Raw genomic sequence first — 7,779 nt, 5'->3', positions numbered from 1 at the left:
GTTGAATGGTATTTTGCAGTTGACCAGGATGTGGTTTGTGCAGTAGTCGGTAGGAAACAGGCATGAGCCATATCCAGCCTTCTCCAGCAGGTGTCACTGGCCGACCTTGGCATGTGCAGAGGGTGGAAAGCAACCCATTAATCCTCCTGTTGAAGTGTTCGTGAACAGCTGTTCAAAAGACACAAAGATTTAAGCTCATTCAGATTGTTCTCATTAATAAGTGTCAGCTTTCTAATCCTGTATTTTATCAACTCTAAGCTTCCTGCAGAGACCCTCAGATTTGACGAGGTAGAATGCCAATTAACAGGAACAACTGCAGCAAAGTTAGGATAGTTTTGTGCATGAAGCCTCACCAAAAATCAAGTTCATTCTGAGATCTCCTCTGAAGTAGTGAGGACTCTTCCAGCAGGCTGTGTACACCTCTGTTTGGGGGGTGTTGAGAGAAAATAAGGTGTGTTTTGTAGACAGAAGAGAGGGAAGAGGAACAGTGCTTATCTGGGGACAAGGAAACCTTTTCTTGTGTGGGTTGAATATAACACTGAAACATCTGAATTCCACAGGTAGTAAGGGTCCATTTGTGATTTTTAAAAAATATTCTAAACAATTTATGGGCTCTGAAATTTCAACATCAACAAAGTGAACGTGACTTTTCTAAACTTGTGACTTTTGGGCACTTAGCAGGCAAACTGGGAAAGCTTTTTTAGCTGGCTGCTGTACAGACTTGTTTTAAGTAGAATGGATTTGTTAGTGGGTTTTTTTTTTATTGTAATGCTATTATTGGCTGCCCTCATGTCTAAGATTTGAAAAAGTGAGTGCATGCAATGGAAGTACAAGAGGCCCCAGTAATAGTTCTCCATGTTTGTTAAGAAATAGACACAGGTTTCCTTTTTATGACTTTTTTTAAAACTGTCTTACGAACAGTTGTATTGGTACTTTTTTAAGTTTAGGTCAATGTTGTCTTCCAGAATAAGTTTTAAGGCATCACTCACTCCTGCATTGAACTATTGCATCAACACAAAGAGTGGAGATTCCATTCTGAGCCAGTTCAATTGTGAAAATTCATACTTTTTTATTTTTTATGCAATTCAATGAGTAGATGAGCTCAGATTTAAATTCTTAAAAGCACGTTTATTGTAACAAGAATTGTTATGTATTAATACTTCAGTTTTCAATAAAGATTGACTTGTGTTGCTTATTGTGGTTTTTTTCCCTACTGTCTTTGGTGACATCCTTTTAGAAAAGATTCTGTTGCTGGATAGCAGTACAGTATGTTGAAACTCTTTAAGCTAATGAAATCTTGTGATTGATCGAAGCAAAGCAAAACATTTAAATTGGTTAAGCGACTTTTCTCAGTAAGATTTCTTAATGGCTGACAAAACACAGTAGTAAAGGCTTCCCAGTGGGGAATAAGGTGCCCTAAGTTGCCCTACCCGAGAGTAAGGTAAAGATGGTGCAACTCTGCGTCGTTCCCTTTTGGGGCATTTCCTGGGGTTTGCGGTTTTTATTACTTTATTTTATAGCTTAAAACAAAGAAAGTGGAACAGATGTAAAATTTCACAATGCTGTAGCATTTACTTGATACCAAATCAATGCTGTTTCAGAGGTGACAGACCTTGAACAGAAAGCTGTTACAAATGAGTGTCTTTGAGTGTTCCCCAGAAGGAAAAGAATTGAGTAGGTGTGGGTAATTATCCTATTTCTTTACAGTGTGGGTGGCTGTAAATGACACTAATGTTAAAATAAAAGTATGTATATTTGGGGTGGGGGGACAAGACTATACTGCCTGAACTAACTGGTTATTTTCATTTATTATAGGTCTCCAAAAATAACAATAACTTAGCTGGTAACATTCCTGTGAAAAGCAACGTGTGTGGAAGAGGAAGGTGTAATGCCAGTAACTGCGTTGATCCACAGAAATAGCATTTGGTTTTTGAGATTATTGCTACAGGGTTTTTTTTCTTGTTCAGTCAAGTAGTTGAGCTTCTAAAATAGTAGCCAAGCACTAGGAATCCCATGGACAGATTTTTTTCAGTGTGTTTTACCTCAAGCTAATTGTTGATCAGTTACCCTGGCATCACTTTCATTTTACAGGGAGGTAGGTTTGGGGGTTTTTTTGCAGGTCGTTGGAGCTGATGAAAATTTATAGTCCTGAACCAGTGGGTTGCTGGAATCTGGGAGAATATAAAGGGGAAATACTGTTCTTCAGAATGATGCTGATCGTTCTTGGGTTAGAGGGATTCTGGCGTAGCTGTTCCTGTGGTGGTCTATTGTTGTGAAGAATTACTTTGTACTGTATCTGACACCTTTGTACTGTATCCGACACTCATAAGAACCGAACTTTTTAAGTCTGTTATATACAGGGTTTCTTTCTTGTTTGTTTTAAGTACATCTGTGGAACTACCAAAATGGTGGGTCAATAATGGTTTGATATTTCCCTTTTCCCAGATTCATTCTGCAATGACATTGTGATGCATATTACTCTCCCACTTAATTGCTGATGAGTGGCTGTTAGTTATTTGCTGTGAAGGTTAGGTGTATTGAACTAAGAGCTCCCCTCATTTTAGAGGCAGCTTTGAACACTTGGTAACAGCCAGAGCCCCTTCCGGAAAAGTAACTGCTCAGTTAGCCATTGTCAGAAATAAGGCAAGAAGTTTTGAGTTTCAAGTTGTCCTGTAACTAATTATGGACAAAAAGTTTGCTTTTTCTAACATCTTGCTTTAGATTCTGAACTCCATGGCTTGCTGTAGATGAATTCAGGTAACAGAAATAGTTTGGTTGGTGAGCTCCCCTGGAATCAGGAGTGATGTACTGATTATTATTTAGCTGGGAATTTTCCTTTGTAGGAAATGTCAGTTATAGTACTGGGGTAGAAGGTGTTGCTGCATTACATGGATAAAATGTCTGACTTGTGTGGGGGAGGCTAAGCGCTCTCCTGGATTTTATTTCAAAATCCATCAGGCTATTAGTTATTCTCTCTTAATCATCCAGAATAGAATGCAGTCCATGTGACTACTTAAAAAAAAAAAAAAAAAGTACAGCAGTCGGAGGTCTTTGGTAGCTATGGGAAGTTGTATTGTCTGTGTTACAGAGAGAATGGCAGACCTACAGGGAAGACTGTTGAGCCTTGTGGGTACAAGTAACTTATAGCTATAGGCCTTGTGTGGACTAAAAGATACTTCAAACACAAACTTGACAGAGAAAATTTGGCACTGAGCAACCCAACTGTCAGCTTAAATTAGAGCAGCTGGACCTTCATTTTTGGGCTATATTAATCTATTCTGTAGTGTTTTACAATAGCTTGTTCTTTTCTGGGCAAGAAAGGTAAAATATATGGAGAAATTGATGCTTGAGAAAGAGGGAGGGGAACACACCTTTCCACAGTTTCGTGTTTACCTGCCTTACTGTAAGAATTGTGATCATGTGAACTTCACAGCTGAGATCAAATGCTGTACCCTCTTTCAGTGCATGAATGCTGAGATGGCTGAAGCTGGGGGTAAGGTTTTTCTTGATGGTGTGATTTAGATAGCAAGTGTATTGTTTCAGCTTGCTGGAGGTTAAAGGAAAAAAATATTATCAAGCCTAGGTGATGGGTGTGCAGGCAGGCTCCTACTTCTCAGAAAAGGGTGAAGAAGCAGGTGTGGAAAGATAGAAGGAACTCTTAAGCAGAATACTGTTACATAGCTACATTTGATTATGGCAGATATAAAGGCTTATTTTGTGTACTCAGTAGTTAATGTTTTATGGGAGGGTTAGAGAATTAGACAAGAGTAAAGTTGATAGCTTGTTTATTTCCCATCTTACAAATGTATACGTAAACAGTCACACACAAAGGTACACAAGTCTGGGTTAATATCACAGGTATTTCATTTGCACAGGCTGTAAAACAGGGAGCTGCTTTGGTAGCAAAGTTGTGCAAAAGAAAAGCTCGCTACGTGCAGAGAAGAGTGGTGTAATTGCAGGGAGGAAAATGACAGGAGTGTTATGCAAAAAGAACAAGCAGCCTGTATTTTTTTTTTCCCCAAAACCACCAGCGCTGCCAAAGCCATGGGATTTTAGTAATGTAGTTTGTTGTTAAGGAAACGTGGGAGACATGGTGAGAAGTGAAGTGTGGTGTGAGGTGTTAATCCCAAGGCAGGGCAAGCTGTGATTACTGCACGGCCGGGAAGGAGCGCCCTTTGGCCTCTCATGGGCCTGAAGCTACGTGGCTGTGAACATAAAGACAAGTGAATTCCAGATTGCTGCTGTTCTTGAGCAAGCGGTAGGCCATCCTCCGATACCCCACCCTGATCTGTGTAGCACTCAGCAGAGAAACGCAGGGGTGCATTCTGGCTTCTGACATGTCATATTTTTGACTGCCTTCTTGCGCTAGCTTAGCTCTGAAGTGAGTTGTATTGATTTGTCTCTGCTGCTTTGAAGTTTGATTCCCTCCCCTGCACTATCAAACTAAATGAACAACACTGCACCTTCACGGGGTTAAAATAATCTGAAAACACCTCAGATTTTTTCAGTTAATTTCTATCCATTACCAAAGCTCTTATTCTTTAACCCATTACTTACCTGAAGACCTGATCCTACAGCTTTGCTTAGGCTGCGAGCTCTGGGGACAGGGGCTTTCTACTGGTAGGCTGGTACAGGACATGATAGTTGAGACCTTATGATCGTACCGATGTGGTACTGCTACTTCTCAATAGCAGTGGCAAGTCCTGCTAACTTTAGTAGAAAACTTCAGCAGCAGCAGGTACAGGCTGAAGCTCCAGCAGTTCAATGAAGTGTGAACAGCTCTGTCCTTAAAGCTTTAGGAGTTACTGTACTACCCTATTTGCTGTCCAAACAGGTATTGCAATACCATAACCTTCAGTAGCAGGTACATGGTGAAACTTGACATGAGAATTGAAAATAGTTGAAGTAATAACAGTAAAATAAGAAATTAGCACTTGCTGGAAGCTATACCACCTCACAGATGCTGACAAAGTTCTGAAGCAGTCTGTGTAGCAAGTGATACAATACTTGTTCAAAAGACTGATACTTAAAAATCGGTGGTGAGATTGTTATCTTCATGTAACAGCAGAATTAAATATATGCTTCCACTACAGTAAATCTGGAGGAGCACAGCCTGATATTTTGATATATGTTGCAAAAGATGAAAAGCCTTTTTATAAAGAAAAGCTAGTTTCTGTTGTTCTGGCATCCCAAGAAGTGTAGCATTTTCAGTCTGAAGCTGAGATTCTCTTGGAGTGTCTCTTACTCTTAGATGCCTCAATTTTCAGTTGTCCTGATCAGTAGCAGGGAGGCCTGGCTTTCTGATGTTTTCCAGAAGCTGTTTGGACACCCAGATGCAGGCGGTCTGTGCATTGTAGGCTTCTGGATGACAGTCTGAAGCGCTGGTTTTGTGGAGCAGTGTCCTGGACAGCTGGAATTACCTGCAGCGTATAGCAGCGAGGCAATGGACTAGGCCAGACGGGAATGGGAATCGTCCCCACCCTACACCCTGCCGTTCTTCAGGTAACACACAAAACAGAAAAGATCTTAAAGGCTGCTTCATGGGAACTTTTAGCTCTATGGGAATTGATCTATTTGTCGTTTTGATTTAGTACAAAGACAGTTTGTACTGCTTTTGATGCTATCAAAACTTGAAGCATAGGCATTTTTCTAGTGTATACAACCACCTTTTCTGACTCAGTTATTCCAAACTAATAGTTCAAAATAGTTTTGTGCGGTTTTTTGGTTTGTTTTTTGATCAGAGCAGAAACTAGAGTACTTAGCAGCCACTGGTTCTCTTCATTTTATTGGTAGCTTCAGCAAATCATTCTTATGATTGGTTCACGTGCTTCACATAAGTCTGTGTCTTACTTGTCCAGGTGAAATTGGGGCAGATTTTACTCATTAAGAAACATGGTTGTTTTTCACAAGAAGCTTCCTAAAAGGAACGCTGCAGAAGGAAGGGAACAGATAGAGCCAAAACCCCTAAAAAATACCCCAAACCACCCTTGGATCAAGTCGTCTTGTCCTCTTTATGTGACTCAATGCAGAAGTATTTTTCTGAGTAGTTCGGTAGGTTCTACCCTGAAATCCAGAATGATTGGTGCTGTTCTGACTGATGTCAGGAGCTTCAGTTTGTTTTGCATGAAAATCTGCATTTCTGGCCACGTAGAAGGTTAATCTCCAGAGGAGTGGGTACTGGAGTCTCACATCTCTGCTTATTCATGCTTCAAGTGGACTCTTCTTGTGAATCTGGTGAGATTGTGTTGTCCATTAAGCTCAGAAAGCTTGACAGAAGCTGTACTTGACCTGTTGTTCATATGCCAGAAACCCCCCTTATTTTGAGTTTAGATGATGACCTTGGGAATCTATGTAATGTGTACATGAATGCTTTCTGTCCTACACATGCATTCTCCCCGGTAATTTTAATTGACAGTACAATGTGAGTAACTCCATTCAAAATCCAGAAGCCAGGGTGAAGAGGAGGAAATTCAGTGTTGGTTAGTCTGTTACCACTGTCTAACATACATACATTTTACCATTTAATCAGTAACTTAAGAGATGAGGTGACTTGAGTGTCTAATCATTTATAACCAATGGAGGTTACACATGATCTGATACACCGTTTGTTCAGGAAATAATAGTTTTTGTGGCTAGAGAATCGGGAAGTAATGCTGGGTTGAAAACAAAGGATGGCATTTCTTGATGAAATCCTCTTCGGATTTACAAAGTGGTCTATGGACATGCCAGTGCACGGGTAGGTATGTTGAAAAAAGTGAGTTTGATTCTTACCTGTTTATGAATGTCACTGCTGTAACTCCACCTACTGTGTTACAAGGTTTCCATCTCTTTCCATGTGATCAGCTTGTATACCTGATTTCAGTCTTGCATAGGGGATCGGATCCTAGCTCTGAATGTTTCTTGCAAGACTAGAATCCCAACTGAAGACACTTCTTCAGAAGAGTACCGATAGGCAGTCAAGTAGAGAGTGTATTTCTCTCTACCAGAAATAAATAACTTTTCATCAACGGTTATACTGTTTGGCCAGAGAAGTCTGTTTTGGCACTTAGAAAGATTTCTATTAAAAGTTTCTCTCTATAAATCATTTGTGTGCACTCGTCAGGTATGGAGTAAGTTCTGGAAGAGATGGTAAATAATTTGATAATTTAAACAACTCGATGCATATTTACTGTTCAGAGTATTGCTCCACAGATAATTAATAGTAGCCAGTTCTTACATGCATGTTAGTGGGGGGAGGGCAGGGGCATTTTTTATTGCCCTTCAAAGCTGCTGCACTTTAGGGTACTGTGTCACTGTCACCCCATTTCATTCAGTAGAATAGGTTGGGATTTGTACTAGAGTGACTTCAATGTAGACGTAAAGCTGAGTGTATAAAGCAACATAGAAATTAAAAATAGATCAGAAGTTGCAGGAAGGGAAACTTCGAATAGATGCAAGAACTTTTTTTCATAATGTGGACAGTGAGGTATTGAACAGGGACGCAAAGAGGTTTTGAGGGAACCTCTGTGCTTGAGCACACTCGGATAGCAACTGGACCAGACCATGAGCAACCTGATGCAGCTTCACAGTTGGTCTTGCTTTGAGGGTGTGCGCGTGTGCTGTGGGGGGAATTGTCCCAAGGTCCCTTCCAGCCTAGTTTCACTGGTCCAATCCAGCATTCCTCTCCCACTTACTACAAAGCTGATAAGCTCAGAAAATTGGTCATTTCTGTGCCAACAGATTTTCTTCCTGGCCAATCAAAACGAACACACCATGGATAAGGAAAGGAGGGTGTGGACA

This window comes from Mycteria americana, chromosome 7, assembly GCF_035582795.1.
Source record: "Mycteria americana isolate JAX WOST 10 ecotype Jacksonville Zoo and Gardens chromosome 7, USCA_MyAme_1.0, whole genome shotgun sequence".
Classification (NCBI taxonomy): Eukaryota; Metazoa; Chordata; class Aves; order Ciconiiformes; family Ciconiidae; genus Mycteria; species Mycteria americana.
This window is presented reverse-complemented; position numbering follows the sequence as displayed.